Source organism: Apium graveolens, chromosome 7, assembly GCF_009905375.1.
Source record: "Apium graveolens cultivar Ventura chromosome 7, ASM990537v1, whole genome shotgun sequence".
NCBI classification, from domain to species: domain Eukaryota; kingdom Viridiplantae; phylum Streptophyta; class Magnoliopsida; order Apiales; family Apiaceae; genus Apium; species Apium graveolens.
Window position 1 is genome coordinate 233,051,428 of NC_133653.1, and position 20,410 is coordinate 233,071,837.

The 20,410-nt window shown below is 41.5% G+C and overlaps 1 non-coding gene across 1 annotated transcript; it reads left to right on the forward strand.

Moving 5' to 3' along the window:
- The first annotated feature begins 12,526 nt into the window (after positions 1-12,526).
- Positions 12,527-12,633, forward strand: LOC141675862 (small nucleolar RNA R71). The gene has a single exon (XR_012556491.1). It is a non-coding gene; the product is annotated as a small nucleolar RNA R71 (small nucleolar RNA).
- The last annotated feature ends 7,777 nt before the right edge of the window (positions 12,634-20,410 follow it).

Genomic DNA, 20,410 nt, shown 5'->3' on the forward strand with positions numbered 1-20,410 from the left:
TCCAACAGATCACTCCAAACATTACAGGCCTCAGACAGGCCACCCAAAGTCATATAATAATCGGCGATAAGAGAAGCCTGAGGTAGCATCTAGCAGTCCATGGGGTGCAGGTGGTGCAGACCCAGAGATCCAAATGGATAACTAGCACGGTATAGGTGATAATGGTGCAGGAGATAAAGGTGGCATTCCTCAGTAGGTGCTGGGCTCTGTACAAGGGAGGGAACAGGAATTGGTGGAACCTCATGATGTCTTCAGGAACCTCTGGAAGAGGGTCTGATACTGGTATAATTGGTGTTGTGGAAGGCCCCACTCCTTCTGCCCTCATTAACCTTTGTGCCCTTGGTAACTCTTCATCCTCTAGTGCCACCCTCGCGGCCATCTTGCTCTGGTAGTCGCCTGACTACGGTCATCAATTCCTCAGCGGTCCCTCTCATTCCCGTCAGGATCCTCTACGAGATCCTCGCAACTATCCCTTCTGGGATAACATCCTCAACCGCAACATTCTCAATATGAATCTCATCCGGTCCCTCGTTAGGGTACTCTATCGGATTCACAATTTGATCTCCAACATGTATAAAACATCCTCATGCGGATGCTCCTGAACCTCGGGGTTCGGTGCCCCGCTGCCCTATACGAGAACGAACTATGTTACTATCATAATATTTATAAAGGTTCCCGTAAGGGTTTTAACTGTCAGTACTACGTTAGGTAGCCCGACTATGAACTTGGCAAGAGTTCTTATTATCTTTGTGAACTTATTATTAACGTCACATCATCTCTGAGGTTATAACGCTTGGCTCTAATACCATTTCTATAACACCCCCAAATCCGGGGTCGGGGATCCGGGTTGTCACGAGTTCTATTTCCCTTAATAACACCCAATCTTAATAAACAATCAACTACTCTGTACTGTGACCCCACAATAAACACACCACCACAAGTTATAGTCTCAGTGATGAATATCCAAAAATAACACGAGTCATTTTATTCCAAAATTATATGCCATTTCACCTTAAAGGGTTTCTGAATAAATTTACATTTCTTTGCCATTATTACAATTCTATAGATACATAAGTCTGGTACATCAGAAGTTGAAAGTCTAGATTGGTAATTTCTACCTCAGCTACAGTGGCATCAACGCTTCCAGAAAACTGCGGAACATTTTCTAACCGCTTGCGAATTGGAAGCTTGGTCTTGTTCATCTTTTCTATCTATTATTGTGTGATGAAAGAAGAAAGCAAGGGTGAGCAACAAGCCCACCAAAATAATATGTATAATGATTAACAATATATGAGCATTCTCATAGTACTCATGAAGTCTTGGTCAAAAGAAATGAACCAAGTTTGATATCTTAATGCGATGAAGTCGCAAAATATTCCGTATATATACATATATACTTTTCAAAATCTTGGAAGTCCTCTTCCATGCATAATACACAGAGTTCCAGTGTATAACTGTATAAAAATATCGTTACAAGGTGATCTCATATATCTAACCTTGTCTCAACGTTTTTCTGAAACCTTTGTCATTCATAAGACAATCATTAACTAGATATAAGTTTAAAAGATGAAGTTACAAGATACTCCAATATACTTATATCTTTTCCGAATATTACTTGAACTACCACCATTCAATGTATAATAGTTCATCCCATAGATTAAGCTACAAGACAAAACTTGTATAGAATCAATCTTTAAAATATCATCAAAATAAATGAAGTTACGAGATACTTCATTTGATGCAACATCATTTTGAAAACTTGACCCTGCCAACACTCAACAATCGCCCAACCGTAGCCTTTCCATCGAAGTGCTCAGGGTAGTGTTGCAGAAATATCCAATTGGATGATGAACTCATTACGGGAGTTTGCCGCGCCAGGAAGACCACTTACGATGATCAGTCGTAGTAGTACAACCCCACCATTTTCTACATGTAGAGGAGAACCTGTCGGATTTACTTGTCAACTGAACACTGGACTCCTAAGGAATGTACCGTCTTAGCGGAACTTCCAGGCCATTTGGGCCAATATAATAAGGCTGGGCCGGCGCCACTCGACCACTTACGCCACTCCTAGTAAAAAATGAAATCCATGACTCTGAAATGTAAAGCTCGTCCTCACTTTCCCCAAGTAGAAACTTGTTGATACGGCTCCACCAAGAAGTCGTATCTAGTTGGAAAGGACACTCACCGATATTTCCCAGGCGATGCCTGTTAATGGATTAACTTGTTCCAAGAATTTTACTTCCCGAGTGTTGGGTAAGTAATCAAAAACTCTTTTATCAAAATAGCAACCTTGTTGCGAATATAAAATACACCACAGCCGGATCCCTCAGGTTTTGAGCGAGTATTTAAATCCCCTTCGAAAGGAGTATCTTAAATATAAAAATGAGTTTTGGGATCCGCCCTAACCTTTAAAATCATTTTGAAGACTCGAAAACATTTTTAAGAATGTTTGGAATGATGCTGATTTAATAAAATAAATCAGTCCCAATATATTAGAAAATATCTGAATATTATTATTTAAATAATATTCCCATAAAGAATAATCTTTATAAAAATATTTGAAGTAGAAGTTGTAAAACTTATACTTGAAATAATAACTATAGATACTTATACGAAAGTAATATCTTTATTTGAATAATCAAAAGTAAGTTTGATTATCGACACATTATTCTTTAATAAAATAAAAATATTATTTAGTAAATAATCGGAGTCATAAGTCCTCGAATGAATATTCAAATAATATTTATTAATAAAATAAACGGAGTCGTAAGTCCTCGAATGAATATTCAAAATAATATTCATTAATAAAATAAACGGAGTCATAAGACCTCGAATGAATATTCAAATAATATCATTAATAAAATAAACGGAGTCATAAGTCCTCGAATGAATATTCAAAATATTATTCATTAGTAAAAATAAAGTTATCGAATAAACCTTATTCGATTCATAGTTTTGAAAACTATATCTATATATATACATAAATATATATAATATACTCGGGAGCATCGACTCCTGGTTTTAGAAAAATATTCACCTTTAGGTCCCCTGTACTAAGGGTATATATAATTACTGTTTATCTCTAGCATAGGTATTATCAACTGAATCAACAGATATATGTATCAAGATTACGAAACAAGCATGCATATATACCATATCTCATGCTACATATATCGCAAGAATTTGCTAAATAACCATTATGCATCTATCACAAGATAATGCATGTACATATGTATACATCACAACAACAGTATAACGGGTAGAAAACTTGCCTGAGCGACTGGGGGTTATAAATGGCTTGGGACGAGTCTGGTAACCTATAAACAACATATAAGTTGGAATTAAACCAAAGTCACTTATAAATCTATACTTTAACCAATTTAGACTCTAACGCTCGCTTTGCGCTCAATGATTCTCTTAAGTGGCTCGAGTACCCTCGGCTCCACCATTTTTAATAAATTAACCATTACGAGTTTTAAGGCGATGTTAGGGCAAAAACATGCACTAATATTCACGCAAGTATACGCGTTCGCAAGTAATATAGAATACTTTCTAGTTCGTTCCCTCAGAGACTCAGACTAAATTATTGTCTAATTAAACTCACTCACCAATGTATGATTACTTCTCAATGTTAAGACACTAACACTTAAAATTGTTGATTAAATATTAACTATAATTAACTACTTAATTAATCACTTAACTAACACTTCAATTTATCAATAATAAAACACTCATGAGATCACAACTTCATTATTACTTCCTTCTATAGCCATTGTTATTACCTTTAGCATGTGACAGTGATGATATTAATCGAATAACACGAAACTGATAAAAGCCAACTTTCATTGTACTAATACCATTCTACCAAGCATCCACAATTAAGATAGAAGTTGAATAGTCATCAATTATGTTGAGTTCCCATATGTCTACAGAAATTGACAACACAACGATTTAAGCACAAGTTATTCCTTTTGATTACATAGGGCAAATAAAACTGTTAGAGTTACCCACTAATCATGCACAACGTACATGAACCTATGCTAGCATGGCAAGTTCTAAATCTCAAGATCCACCGTCGCTTCACAAGAGATTAACACCCTATCTTATATGTTCGCGACGCACATAAGACGAATACGCACAACCAATACTAGATATCATGCAATCATCACACACTAAAGTATTAAACAATTAACTAAAGAATTCCATAATAAATCCGTTGCAACCCCATGATCACGATTAGCCCATAATAGCACTTATCGTCATCATGGGTTCATATGAAATCATGATAAACAAACACAAGAAATAATAACTAAACTAATTATATTAAAACAGAGTACGTCACAAGAGTAAATAAGTTCAAAGCAAGAAAACTAGCATCCAACGTTACAACGAAACAAGAATCACAAGAATATATGCTTCCTCTTCGTTGCGGTGTGCTAAATCGGTCTTCTTCCTTATCTCCTTCGCTCCTTGCGTAAAAACACAATCTTCTTCAATCCACACTTGTGAAAACGTCTCAAATCTACTTATATAATAGTCCCATAAAACTCAGATTACATAGAAGTGGAAACCAAACAGAAGTAGAAGTCCTAAAATAATTTGTCTTTTTTCCCGACCCTGCGCGGCCGCTCAGCATAGCTGAGCGGGCGCTCAGCTTGCTGCGGGCCGCTCAGCAATGCTGAGCGGGCGCTCAGACCTCTACTGGAAAAATTCTGATTTGCTCCGTTTCTTCGCCGTAATCTGCCCGTTTCTTTCCTCTCGCAATGGTGAACACATGCCAAGGCTTATTCTTGATGATTCCTCCCCCGAAATGCAACTAAAACCCTGAAATGCATAAACACTAGAAAAACGCATCAAATACACAAAATACTTGATTTCAAGACACCAATTTAAGCCATTTTAAGACGTTCTAAGTGGTATAAAATGCCACTTATCACACCCCCAAACTTAAATCGATGCTTGTCCTCAAGCGTCACAGACTCAAAAACAAATAAAAACATGCATGAATGCAATCTATAGAAAATGCACGATCCCCCTTACTACATTACCAACCAAATTGCCACATCTCAACGAATGCAGTTAGACAACTAAAGATCAATAACTCATGCAAAACGGACATACAGCCAGAAACGTGGTGTGTGCAAGATGCTTAACGAGATATGCTCGGAACTAGACCAATTACTATGACTAGACTAGCCTCAAGGCAATCCTACGATTATACAAAGAATAAAAAACTTCTAGGCACAAAGTGATATACAACACTACAAGAACTCTGAGCTTACTACGGAATCGTGCTTTTATTTACAACTCAAATGCTTATTTGACCGTGCAATGAGTGAGGTCCACAAAAGACTTATACAATGGTATCCTGTAACGAGCGTTAGGTTAGCGATCCCAGACTCTAAAAGCCTTAGGTCACTAGCACAAAGTCCCCTAAGAACTTAAATAAGCTCGAATACCAAGAGCCCACTGCTTGATCAATGATGCAATTTTTTTTTTACTTCTGAGCAAGTGCGTTTCGCTCCATCTTGCTCAACCCTAGACTACTCGCACCATATGCGAGCCGCTACTAGCCTATTGAACAGCCTAGCCACAACTAGCAACAACTTCATATTTTTTTCTTCCAAAATTTTTTTCTTTTTCAATGCCTTTATCATTAAGACCTATAATCGAATTCTAAGCATAATAAAGTAGATTGACCTTGAAAACAACCACATCATAACAACAATCTAGCCCTTACGCAATTCTCTAAGACTTAGTGGAACTTACAATTGTTTCTAGCATGCATATCAACCTACACAACTTAATATCACTTTAATGCTTCACTGACACTCGCATCAATATCACAATTCAGTCGATAAATCATTGCAAAAGGGATCATGGTAAATGCATGAGCTACATGACATTCATACAAACAAAAATAAAAACTATATGGCATAAATTATGCAACTATATGAAACTAAACTATCATGAATATGCAACTAAATGACACACACACAATATTTCCTTAACTACCACCCCCAAACTAAAAATCTTCACTGTCCTCAGTGAAAGTAGTAGAAAGGAACACAGGGTATACCTACTCGAGTCATCATCATCATCACCCTCAGTGGGTGGAGTATCAGGCGGCGGGTATGCAGAGTCCTCACCAAAAACTGGCCACTGGATATCAGCTCCAAGGCCTCGAAAAGCAGTCCCTAACGCAAGGGTGAGCTCCTGAGCAAACCTGCTCTGCGTCTCATACATGGCATCCATCCGCCGTGAAAGCCTCCTATACTGGGCATCAACCATCCCAGCACCCTCCTGAGCTCCTCGAAGAACCAGCCTCATCACGCCCTGGCCTAGCCATAGTAGCACCTCGTGCTGGACGCCCTCCTGGAAGACGATAACCCAGCCCATGCTCCTCAGGCTCACCACCGGTCCACTCCTGCATTCCCATTCAGAGTGCCAGAATCAATCGGAGCTGCTGGCAACTGCAACTGCTCATGAGCCGGCCAGTTCACTCCCACTTGCTCGGCATAGCTTCGTAACCGTAGATGCATAAGGGATGTTCATATGCTTTCGCTCCCCTCAAAAACTTCAGAATTCCTTGGTAGATAAACTCACCAAGGTCCACATAGTATTCCTCATTCAGAATTCCCCACAACAACTGTGCTCTCTCAACTGTGACCTCGTGTGCATGCGAAGAAGGCAAAATATTAGCACAAATAAATGCATTCCATGCACGGGCATACCTGTTCATGGCGATCGCCGGAAAGTGACGATACTCATTAGTGCCGGTCCTGCAGGTCCAAACTGTGCCCGGTCGACAGAGAGTCGCACAAATCAAATCCAAGTCAAAATCCTCAGCAGTCTTTTCATTCCAGTTCTCCTCCTCGGGCTTCCTCTCTCGCTGTCCAATCACACGGCGAATCGCCGCAGGATGATAATCAACCGTCAGCCCACGGACCACAGAAAACCCATTCTTTTCGGCCTTCGCGTTCGCGTAGAACTCGCGAACAACGCTCATCGGTACTGCTTCGGGTGACTCACAAAAAGCTATCCACCCCTTCTCTGCAATCATGGGCAAGCAACTCACCATCCCTCCCCGATGGTAAAAACCCCCTCTCCTTCAGAATCGGCTTCCCCAACTAGCCTAGTGTACTCCTCCTCCGCAGCTCTGTCAGTTAACCGAGGCCTTGCAGCAGTACCCCTCGATGAATCAGCAGTAGGAACTGTGCTGCTGCTGTCAATAGTGCGTGCTCTCTTGGGTGCCATTGATTACGTGAATAAAAGTGTGTAAGAACTGATTTTTGATGTTTGTGAGAGGGTTTAAGTGTAGGAAGTTTTGTGGGAGATATGTAGGATAGGTGTATGTATATATAGGATGTGGATTAGATTAGGGTTTGGGAATTAAGGAGTAAAATGATGGGGTAGTGGGAACAAATCGTGGGTTTATGGGCTAAAACTGTTTTTGTGTTTTTTTTTCTGAACTGAAAAAAATTCTGGTACTCGACCCCTGAGCGGTCGCTCAGCAAAACTGAGCGGGCGCTCAGCTTGCTGCGCGGTCGCTCAGCAAAGCTGAGCGGGCGCTCAGCAAAACTGAGCGGGCGCTCAGCTTGCTGCGCGGTCGCTCAGCAAAGCTGAGCGGGCGCTCAGGGGGTCACTGGAATTTTTTTTTTCAGCCCCTGTTTTCTGATTTTTTTGTGTTTTTTGGATAGGTTATTAACTTCTAAGGGTTCCTGTAACAACAATTCATGGGTTGCCTCCCACGCAGCGCTTCTTTTTCGTCATTAGCTTGACGTTTCGTACCCTTCTCAAGTAGTCAACAAAATGGCACTAACCACTTCTCGGTTTGCCATGTCCCCATAGTAGTGCTTCAACCGCTGACCGTTAACCTTGAATGCTTGGTCCGGATCATTCTCAAAAATTTCCACCGCTCCATGTGGAAACACAGTTTTGATAATAAAAGGTCCAGACCACCTTGATTTCAACTTCCCAGGAAAAAGTCGGAGCCGAGATTTGAATAAGAGAACTTGTTGCCCTGGCACAATAACTTTGGATGTAGCTTCCTATCGTGCCACCTCTTCACCTTTTCCTTATACATTTTGTTATTTTCGTACGCTTGAAGTCGAAATTCATCAAGTTCATTAAGCTGAAGCATTCTTTTCTTACCAGCTGCATCTAAATCCAGGTTCAACTTCTTCAATGCCCAGTAGGCCTTATGCTCAAGCTCCGCAGGTAGATGACATCCCTTACCGTACACCAACTGAAACGGTGACATCCCAAGTGGAGTTTTGTATGCTGTTCTGTAAGCCCAAACAGCTTCATCGAGCTTTAAAGACCAATCCTTCTTGATGGACAAACAACCTTCTCTAGAATGCGCTTTATCTCTCTGTTAGACACTTCCGCTTGACCATTTGTTTGCGGATGATAGGCAGTAGCTACTCGATGATTCACATTATAACGCTGCATCATAGAAGTGAACTTACGGTTGCAAAAATGCGATCCTTCATAACTTATGATTACCCGAGGTGTTCCAAACCTCGTGAAAATTTGCTTATGAAGAAAATTTAGCACTACCTTCGCATCATTTAGTCGGATAAAGCTTTAACTTCGACCCATTTTGAGACATAATCGACTGCCAGCAAGATGTACTGATTATTGCAAGACGAGATAAAAGGCCCCATGAAATCGATTCCCCATACACCAAAGACCTCGACTTCAAGCATCATATTTAATGGCATTTCATCCTTCCTTGACAAATTTCCCACTCTTTGGCAACGATCACACCTTAAAACAAACTGATGAGCATCCTTGAACAAAGTAGGCCAGAAAAAACCTGCTTGCAGAATACGGGCTGCCGTCTTCTCACCACCATAGTGTCCACCATAAACCGTGGAATGCCAGTCTCGTAATATCCCCTCCGTCTCACAGAACGGGAATACATCTCCTGATGATCTGGTCAGCTCCCTGTCTAAACAAATATGGTTCATCCCACATATACCACTTCACCTATGCAGAAACTTCTTCTTTTGAGCGGATGTCAAATTAGGAGGCATTATATTGCTGACGAGATAGTTTACAATATCTGCAAACCATGGTTCTTCCTCCTGAATTGCAAACAACTGCTCATCCGGAAAAGATTCATTGATTAACGTCCTATCTTGTGAAGTAGAATCGGGATTCTCCAACCTAGAGAGATGGTCAGCTACTTGATTCTCAGTACCTTTTCTATCTTTGATCTCTAACTCAAATTCCTGAAGTAAAAGCACCCAACGAATGAGTCTCGGCTTCGAATCCTTCTTAGAAACCAGATAGCGAATAGCTGCATGATCAGTGAATACTCGTACCAAGCAGATAAGATCGAAATTTCTCAAAACCAAAGACTATAGCCAAAAGCTCCTTCTCAGTAGTGGTGTAGTTCAATTGGGCACCATTTAAAGTCTTACTCGCATAGTAGACCACATGAAGAGATTTTTCTTACGCTGTCCCAGAACTGCACCTACCGCATAATCACTTGCATCACACATCATCTCAAACGGTTCTGTCCAATCTGGTGCTGTAATAACTGGTGCAGTGATCAAACTCTTCTTGAGAGTCTCGAATGCTGCCCAACATTCATCATCAAATTTGAAAGGCACATCTTTCTCAAGCAAGTTGCACAACGGCTTAGATATCTTTGAAAAGTCCTTGATGAATCGCCGATAAAAACCCGCATGACCAAGAAAACTACGGATTCCTTTCACAGAATTAGGTGGGGGAAGATTTTCAATGACTCCCACCTTGGCCTTGTCCACCTCCAGACCCTTGCTAGAGACCTTATGCCCAAGGATAATGCCTTCACGCACCATAAAATGACATTTCTCCCAATTGAGCACCAAATTAGTTTCCACGCATCTTTTGAGTACGGCGCGCAGATTATTCAAACATTCATCATATGAGTGTCCAAAGACGGAGAAGTCATCCATGAATACTTCGACGTTATTTCCAATCATGTCAGAGAATATAGCCATCATACATCTCTGAAAGGTGGCCGGGGCACCACATAACCCAAACGAAACTCTGCGAAAAGCAAACGTGCCAAATGGACAAGTGAAGGTAGTCTTTTCCTGATCCTCTGGTGCAATACAAATCTGATTATACCCGGAATAACCATCCAGAAGACAAAAATACTCATGACCCACCAATCTGTCAAGCATCTGATCAATAAATGGAAGAGGGAAGTGATCCTTCCTTGTGGCTTTGTTCAATTTTCTATAATCCATGCATACTCTCCATCCTGTAACTGTTCGAGTGGGGATGAGCTCATTCTTTTCATTTGCGACCACAGTGATACCTCCCTTCTTAGGTACACATTGTACGGGGCTCACCCACGAGCTGTCAGAAATAGGATAAATGATGCCTGCATCTAGCCATTTCAGAATTTCTTTCTTCACCACCTCCTTCATGATGGGATTCAGTCTTCGCTGCTGTTCCACAGTTGGCTTACTACCTTCCTCTAGCAGAATTTTATGCATACAATATGAAGGACTTATCCCCTTGATGTCTGCTATGGTCCATCCTATAGCCGATTTGAATTCTCTCAAAATCCTTAGGAGCTTGTCTTCTTCACTACCTGAAAGGTCAGATGAAATAATAACAGGTAACGTAGATGAATCACCTAAAAAAGCATACCTCAAGTGCTCAGGTAATGGCTTAAGCTCCAAGGTAGGTGCTTCCTCTATTGATGGTTTGAGCTTCCCTTCAGCGTTCTTGAGGTCAGAAGTACCAAGAGATTCAAATGGTATGTCCAGCTTTCGCTTCCAGGGAGAAGCGTTCAGATATTGTAATTGCTCGTTGCTCTCTTCATCATCACTGTCAAAATCCCCCACTAAGGCCTTTTCCAATACATCAGACATTAGCATGTGATCGAGTTCCGAAGTAACCGCAGAATCAATCACATCCAATTTTAAGCACTCCTCATCTTCTGTAGGGAATTTCATTGCCTTGAATACGTTGAAGGTCACATCCTGATCTTGGACCCGCATAGTAAGTTCACCTTTTTGCACATCTATCAAGGTACGGCCAGTAGCCAAGAAAGGCCTTCCCAAGATTATGGGAATCTTCTTATCTTCCTCAAAATCCAGAATAACAAAATCTGCTGGAAAGAAGAGCTTATCCACCTTGACGAGCACATCCTCAACTATGCCCCTTGGGTAAGTGATGGAACGGTCAGCCAATTAGTAGCGACATGTATGTGGGTTTTGGATCAGGCAGATCCAGCTTTTTAAAGATCGACAACGGTATTAGATTAATGCTTGCTCCCAAATCACAAAGGCACTTGTCAAAAGTCAGATTGCCAATGGTGCAAGGAATGGTGAAGCTTCCTGGATCTTTCAGTTTTGGTGGTAACTTTTGCTGCAGAACAGCGCTGCATTCTTCCGTGAGAGCAAAGGTTTCAAGGTCATCCAGTTTCACCTTCCTTGTAAGAATAGTCTTCATAAACTTCGCATAACTAGGCATCTGTTCAAGAGCCTCAGCGAAAGGTATATTGATGTGAAGTTTCTTGAACACCTCCAGAAACTTCCCGAACTGTCTATCCAGCTTTTGTTGCTGCAATCTCTTAGGAAAAGGTGGTGGAGGATAGAGCTTTTACTCCCCTGTATTAGCCTCAGGCAGAGTGTGTTCAACAGTAGTCTTCCTTGGTTCCGCCGCTTTCTCCTTTTGCGTAGATTCTTCATCTCTAATTTCAGCTTCTACTTCTTTTGCCTTTTCAGAATCAGCTACTTTTCCAGACCTTAAGGTAATAGCCTTGACTTGCTCTTTAGCTTCCTTCCCGCCTTGTACTTCCGTGTCACTGGGAAGAGTGCCAGGTTGACGATTGAGCACTGCATTGGCTAATTGACTGATTTGATTTTCCAAGGTCTTGATAGAAACCGCCTGACTCTTGCACAACAGCTTAAGTTCCTCAAAATCAGCACTAGTAGGTGCAGCTGCACTTCCCTGTTGAGGATATGATTGCCTTGTAGCATACTGCTGTGGTTGCTGGAATCCAGGTGGGTTAAACTGTTTACTCACTCCTTGCTGATATGGTGGCTGAATAGCATTCTGATTATTCCCCCAGCTGAAATTTGGATGATTTCTGTTGTTAGGATGATAGGTCGCTGGCACAGGCTGCTGTTGTCGCTGATAATTATTCACATACTGAACAGATTCGTTGACAAGAGAACACTGATCCGTAGCATGAGAACCTGCACAAAGCTCACAAACCATAGCTATTTGATTAACTCCATACGTAGCCAGAGAATCAACCTTCATTGATAGCGCTTGGAGCTGGGCTGCAATAGCGGTGGCTGCATCAACTTCCAGAATACCTGCTACCTTGCCTGACGTCATCCTCTGAGTTGGGTTTTGATGCTCATTTGCAGCCATCGTCTCTATAAGATTATACGCCTCAGTATAGCTTTTAGCCCATAAGGCGCCTCCAGCTGCTGCATCGAGCATGGGCCGAGATTGGGCCCCCAAACCATTATAGAAACCAGTGATCACCATCCAATCCGGCATTCCATGATGTGGACATTTTCTCAACATTTTCTTGTAGCGTTCCCAAGCCTCGCACATAGATTCTGTAGGTTGCTGCGCAAACTGAGTAAGAGCACTCCTCATAGCAGCAGTCTTTTCCATCGGATAAAACTTCACCAGAAACTTTTGCGCAAGATCTTGCCACGTAGTGATGGACCCAGCTGGTTCAGAATGTAACCAGTCTTTAGCCTTATCCCTCAGTGAGAATAGGAAAAGCCTCAACTTGATAGCCTCATTAGTCACGCCATTATACTTAAAAGTGCTGCAGATCTCGACAAAATTCCTTATGTGCATGTTGGGGTCTTCAGTTGCCGCTCCTCCAAAAGAAACAGAATTCTGCACCATCTGAATAGTGCCCGGCTTGATTTCAAAGGTGTTAGCTTGAATAGCCGGATGAAGGATGCTTGACTGAATGTCATCAATTTTAGGCCGAGAAAAATCCATAAGAGCTGGATCAGCTTGAACAATACGATCTCCCATATTTACTGGTTCTTTCTCCTCAGTTCCTGAATCCGAATCCTCAAAATCTAACTTCTCCGGAATATCAAGAACTTCGTCTGTCTCCTCAGCTGTATCTAAAGTCCTCTTGCGAGCACGAGAACGAGTTTGCATAAACGCTTGCTAAAGTACCTGAAACACAACCGGAAAAAATAAGTAACTACTACGTCCTAATCACTGAGTCCTAATGACCAATGATGGTAAGTACATAAACTAAACAAATACGCCGAGTCCCCGGCAGCGGCGCCAAAAACTTGTTAGGGCGAAAACATGCACTAATATTCACGCAAGTATACGCGTTCGCAAGTAATATATAATACTTTCTAGTTCGTTCCCTCAGAGACTCAGACTAAATTATTGTCTAATTAAACTCACTCACCAATGTATGATTACTTCTCAATGTTAAGACACTAACACTTAAAATTGTTGATTAAATATTAACTATAATTAACTAATTAATTAATCACTTAACTAACACTTCAATTTATCAATAATAAAACACTCATGAGATCACAACTTCATTATTACTTCCTTCTATAGCCATTGTCATTACCTTTAGCATGAGACAGTGATGATATTAATCGAATAACACGAAACTGATAAAAGCCAACTTTCATTGTACTAATACCATTCTACCAAGCATCCACAATTAAGATAGAAGTTGAATAGTCATCAATTATGTTGAGTTCCCATATGTCTACAGAAATTGACAACACAACAATTTAAGCACAAGTTATTCCTTTTGATTACATAGGGCAAATAAAACTGTTAGAGTTACCCACTAATCATGCACAACGTACATGAACCTATGCTAGCATGGCAAGTTCTAAATCTCAAGATCCACCGTCGCTTCACAAGAGATTAACACCCTATCTTATATGTTCGCGACGCACATAAGACGAATACGCACAACCAATACTAGATATCATGCAATCATCACACACTAAAGTATTAAACAATTAACTAAAGAATTCCATAATAAATCCGTTGCAACCCCATGATCACGATTAGCCCATAATAGCACTTATCGTCATCATGGGTTCATATGAAATCATGATAAACAAACACAAGAAAATAATAACTAAACTAATTATATTAAAACAGAGTACGTCACAAGAGTAAATAAGTTCAAAGCAAGAAAACTAGCATCCAACGTTACAACGAAACAAGAATCACAAGAATATATGCTTCCTCTTCGTTGCGGTGTGCTAAATCGGTCTTCTTCCTTATCTCCTTTGCTCCTTGCGTAAAAACACAATCTTCTTCAATCCACACTTGTGAAAACGTCTCAAATCTACTTAAATAATAGTCCCATAAAACTCAGATTACATAGAAGTGGAAACCAAACAGAAGTAGAAGTCCTAAAATAAACTGTCTTTTTTCCCGACCCTGCGCGGCCGCTCAGCATAGCTGAGCGGGCGCTCAGCTTGCTGCGCGGCCGCTCAGCAATGCTGAGCGGGCGCTCAGACCTCTACTGGAAAAATTCTGATTTTGCTCCGTTTCTTCGCCGTAATCTGCCCGTTTCTTTCCTCTCGCAATGGTGAACACATGCCAAGGCTTATTCTTGATGATTCCTCCCCGGAAATACAACTATAACCCTGAAATGCATAAACACTAGAAAAACGCATCAAATATACAAAATACTTGATTTCAAGACACCAATTTAAGCCATTTTAAGACGCTCTAAGTGGTATAAAATGCCACTTATCACACCCCCAAACTTAAATCGATGCTTGTCCTCAAGCGTCACAGACTCAAAAACAAATAAAAACATGCATGAATGCAATCTATATGAAAATGCAGCGATCCCCCTTACTACAATTAACCAACCAAATTGTCACATCTCAACGAATGCAGTTAGACAACTAAAGATCAATAAACTCATGCAACCGGACATACAGCCAGAAACGTGGTGTGTGCAATTGCTTAAGAGATATGCTTCGGAACTAGACCAATTACTATGACTAGACTATCCTCAAGGCAATCCTACGATTATACAAAGAATAAAAAATTCTAGGCACAAAGTGATATACAACACTACATGAACTCTGGAGCTTACTACGGAATTGTGCTTTTTATTTACAACTCGAATGCTCATTTGACCGTGCAATGAGTGAGGTCCACAAAAGACTTATACAATGGTATCCATGTAACGAGCGTTAGGTTAGCGGATCCCAGACTCTAAAAGCCTTAGGTCACTAGGCACAAAGTCCCCTAAGAACTTAATAACTCGAATACCAAAGAGCCCACTCTTGAAAAAATTAATTTTTTTTTTTTACTTCTGAGCACGTGCGTTTCGCTCCATCTTGCTCAACCCTAGACTACTCGCACCATATGCGAGCCGGCTACTAGCCATTTGACGCCTAGCCACAACTAGCAACAACTTCCATATTTTTTCTCCAAATTTTTTTTCTTTTTCATGCCTTTATCACTAAGAACCTATAATCAAATTCTAAGCATAATAAATAGATTGACCTTGAAAACAACCACATCATAACAACAATCTAGCCCTTACGCATTCTCTAAGACTTAGTGAACTTACAATTGTTTCTAGCATGCATATCAACCTACACAACTTCATATCACTTTAATGCTATCACTACACTCACATCAATATCACAATTCAGTCGATAAATCATTGCAAAAGGGATCATGGTAAATGCATGAGCTACATGACATTCATAACAAACAAAAAATAAAAAACTATATGGCATAAATTATGCAACTAAATGAACTAAACTATCATGAATATGCAACTAAATGACACACACACAATATTCCTTAACTACCACCCCCAAACTAAAAATCTTCACTGTCCTCAGTGAAAGTAGTAGAAAGGAACACAGGGTATACCTACTCGGAGTCATCATCATCATCACCCTCAGTGGGTGGAGTATCAGGCGGCGGGTATGCAGAGTCCTCACCAAAAACTGGCCACTGGATATCAGCTCCAAGGCCTCGAAAAGCAGTCCCTAACGCAAGGGTGAGCTCCTGAGCAAACCTGTTCTGCGTCTCATACATGGCATCCATCCGCCGTGAAAGCCTCCTATACTGGGCATCAACCATCCCAGCACCCTCCTGAGCTCTCGAAGAACCAGCCTCATCACGCCCTGGCCTAGCCATAGTAGCACCTCGTGCTGGACGCCCTCCTGGAAGACGATAACCCAGCCCATGCTCCTCAGGCTCACCACCGGTCCACTCCTGCATCCCATTCAGAGTGCCAGAATCAATCGGAGCTGCTGGCAACTGCAACTGCTCATGAGCCGGCCACTTCACTCCCACTGCTCGGCATAGCTTCGTAACCGTAAATGCATAAGGGATGTTCATATGCTTTGCTCCACTCAAAAACTTCAGAATTCCTTGGTAGATAAACTCACCAAGGTCCACATAGTATTCCTCATTCAGAATTCCCCACAACAATTGTGCTCTCTCAACTGTGACCTCGTGTACATACGAAGAAGGCAAAATATTAGCACAAATAAATGCATTCCATGCACGGGCATACCTGTTCATGGCGATCGCCGGAAAGTGACGATACTCATTAGTGCCGGTCCTGCAGGTCCAAACTGTGCCCGGTCGACAGAGAGTCGCACAAATCAAATCCAAGTCAAAATCCTCAGCAGTCTTTTCATTCCAGTTCTCCTCCTTGGGCTTCCTCTCTCGCTGTCCAATCACACGGCGAATCGCCGCAGGATGATAATCAACCGTCAGCCCACGGACCACAGAAAACCCATTCTTTTCGGCCTTCGCGTTCGCGTAGAACTCGCGAACAACGCTCATCAGTACTGCTTCGGGTGACTCACAAAAAGCTATCCACCCCTTCTCTGCAATCATGGGCAGCAACTCACCATCCCTCCCCGATGGTAAAACCCCCCTCTCCTTTAGAATCGGCTTCCCCAATAGCCTAGTGTACTCATCCTCCGCAGCTCTGTCAGTTAACCGAGGCCTTGTAGCAGTACCCCTCGATGAATCAGCAGTAGGAACTGTGCTGCTGCTGTCAATAGTGCGTGCTCTCTTGGGTGCCATTGATTCGTGAATAAAAGTGTGTAAGAACTGATTTTTGATGTTTGTGAGAGGGTTTAAGTGTAGGAAGTTTTGTGGGAGATATGTAGGATAGGTGTATGTATATATAGGGTGTGGATTAGATTAGGGTTTGGGAATTAAGGAGTAAAATGATGGGGTAGTGGGAACAAATCGTGGGTTTATGGGCTAAAACTGTTTTTGTGTTTTTTTTTTTCTGAACTGAAAAAAAATTCTGGTACTCAACCCCTGAGCGGTCGCTCAGCAAAGCTGAGCGGGCGCTCAGGGGGTCACTGGAAATTTTTTTTTTCAGCCCCTGTTTTCTGATTTTTTGTGTTTTTGGATAGGTTATTAACTTCTAAGGGTTCCTGTAACAACAATTCATGGGTTGCCTCCCACGCAGCACTTCTTTTTCGTCATTAGCTTGACGTTTCGTACCCTTCTCAAGTAGTCCACAAAATGGCACTAACCACTTCTCGGTTTGCCATGTCCCCATAGTAGTGCTTCAACCGCTGACCGTTAACCTTGAATGCTTGGTCCGGATCATTCTCAAAAATTTCCACCGCTCCATGTGGAAACACAGTTTTGACAATAAAAGGTCCAGACCACCTTGATTTCAACTTCCCAGGAAAAAGTCGGAGCCGAGATTTGAATAAGAGAACTTGTTGCCCTGGCACAAATAACTTTGGATGTAGCTTCCTATCGTGCCACCTCTTCACCTTTTCCTTATACATTTTGTTATTTTCGTACGCTTGAAGTCGAAATTCATCAAGTTCATTAAGCTGAAGCATTCTTTTCTTACCAGCTGCATCTAAATCCAGGTTCAACTTCTTCAATGCCTAGTAGGCCTTATGCTCAAGCTCCGCAGGTAGATGACATCCCTTACCGTACACCAACTGAAACGGTGACATCCCAAGTGGAGTTTTGTATGCTGTTCTGTAAGCCCAAACAGCTTCATCGAGCTTTAAAGACCAATCCTTCCTTGATGGACAAACAACTTTCTCTAGAATGTGCTTTATCTCTCTGTTAGACACTTCCGCTTGACCATTTGTTTGCGGATGATAGGCAGTAGCTACTCGATGATTCACATTATAACGCTGCATCATAGAAGTGAACTTACGGTTGCAAAAATGCGATCCTTCATAACTTATGATTACCCGAGGTGTTCCAAACCTCGTGAAAATATGCTTATGAAGAAAATTTAGCACTGCCTTTGCATCATTTGTCGGTAAAGCTTTAACTTCGACCCATTTTGAGACATAATCGACTGCCAGCAAGATGTACTGATTATTGCAAGACGAGATAAAAGGCCCCATGAAATCGATTCCCCATACATCAAAGACCTCGACTTCAAGCATCACATTTAATGGCATTTCATCCTTCCTTGACAAATTTCCCACTCTTTGGCAACGATCACACCTTAAAACAAACTGATGACCATCCTTGAACAAAGTAGGCCAGAAAAATCCTGCTTGCAGAATACGAGCTGCCATTTTCTCACCACCATAGTGTCCACCATAAACCGTGGAATGGCAGTCTCGTAATATCCCCTCCGTCTCACAGAACGGAATACATCTCCTGATGATCTGGTCAGCTCCCTATCTAAACAAATATGGTTCATCCCACATATACCACTTCACCTTATACAGAAACTTCTTCTTTTGAGCGGATGTCAAATTAGGAGGCATTATATTGCTGACGAGATAGTTTACAATATCTGCACACCATGGTTCTTCCTTCTGAATTGCAAACAACTGCTCATCCGGAAAAGATTCATTGATTAACGTCCTATCTTGTGAAGTAGAATCGGGATTCTCCAACCTAGAGAGATGGTCAGCTACTTGATTCTCAGTACTTTTTCTATCTTTGATCTCTAACTCAAATTCCTGAAGTAAAAGCACTTAACGAATGAGTCTCGGCTTCGAATCCTTCTTAGAAACCAGATAGCGAATAGCTGCATGATCAGTGAATACTGTTACTTTCGTACCAAGCAGATAAGATCGAAATTTCTCAAAACCAAAGGCTATAGCCAAAAGCTCCTTCTCAGTAGTGGTGTAGTTCAATTGGGCACCATTTAAAGTCTTACTCGCATAGTAGACCACATGGAAGAGATTTTTCTTGCGCTGTCCCAGAACTGCACCTACCGCATAATCATTTGCATCACACATCATCTCAAACGGTTCTGTCCAATCTGGTGCTGTAATAACTGGTGCAGTGATCAAACTCTTCTTGAAAGTCTCGAATGCTGCCCAACATTCATCATCAAATTTGAAAGGCACATCTTTCTCAAGCAAGTTGCACAACGGCTTAGATATCTTTGAAAAGTCCTTGATGAATCGCCGATAAAAACCCGCATGACCAAGAAAACTACGGATTCCTTTCACAGAATTAGGTGGGGGAAGATTTTCAATGACTCCCACCTTGGCCTTGTCCACCTCCAGACCCTTGCTAGAGACCTTATGCCCAAGGATAATGCCTTCACGCACCATAAAATGACATTTCTCCTAATTGAGCACCAAATTAGTTTCCACGCATCTTTTGAGTACGGCGCGCAGATTATTCAAACATTCATCATATGAGTGTCCAAAGACGGAGAAGTCATCCATGAATACTTCGACGTTATTTCCAATCATGTCAGAGAATATAGCCATCATACATCTCTGAAAGGTGGCCGGGGCGCCACATAACCCAAACGAAACTCTGCGAAAAGCAAACGTGCCAAATGGACAAGTGAAGGTAGTCTTTTCCTGATCCTCTGGTGTAATACAAATCTGATTATACCCGGAATAACCATCCAGAAGACAAAAATACTCATGACCCGCCAATCTGTCAAGCATCTGATCAATAAATGGAAGAGGGAAGTGATCCTTCCTTGTGGCTTTGTTCAATTTTATATAATCCATGCATACTCTCCATCCTGTAACTGTTCGAGTGGGGATGAGCTCATTCTTTTCATTTGCGACCACAGTGATACCTCCCTTCTTAGGTACACATTGTACGGGGCTCACCCACGAGCTGTCAGAAATAGGATAAATGATGCCTGCATCTAGCCATTTCAGAATTTCTTTCTTCACCACCTCCTTCATGATGGGATTCAGTCTTCGCTGTTGTTCCACAGTTGGCTTACTACCTTCCTCTAGCAGAATTTTATGCATACAATATGAAGGACTTATCCCCTTGATGTCTGCTATGGTCCATCCTATAGCCGATTTGAATTCTCTCAAAATCCTTAGGAGTTTGTCTTCTTCACTACCTGAAAGGTCAGATGAAATAATAACAGGTAACGTAGATGAATCACCTAAAAAAGCATACCTCAAGTGCTCAGGTAATGGCTTAAGCTCCAAGG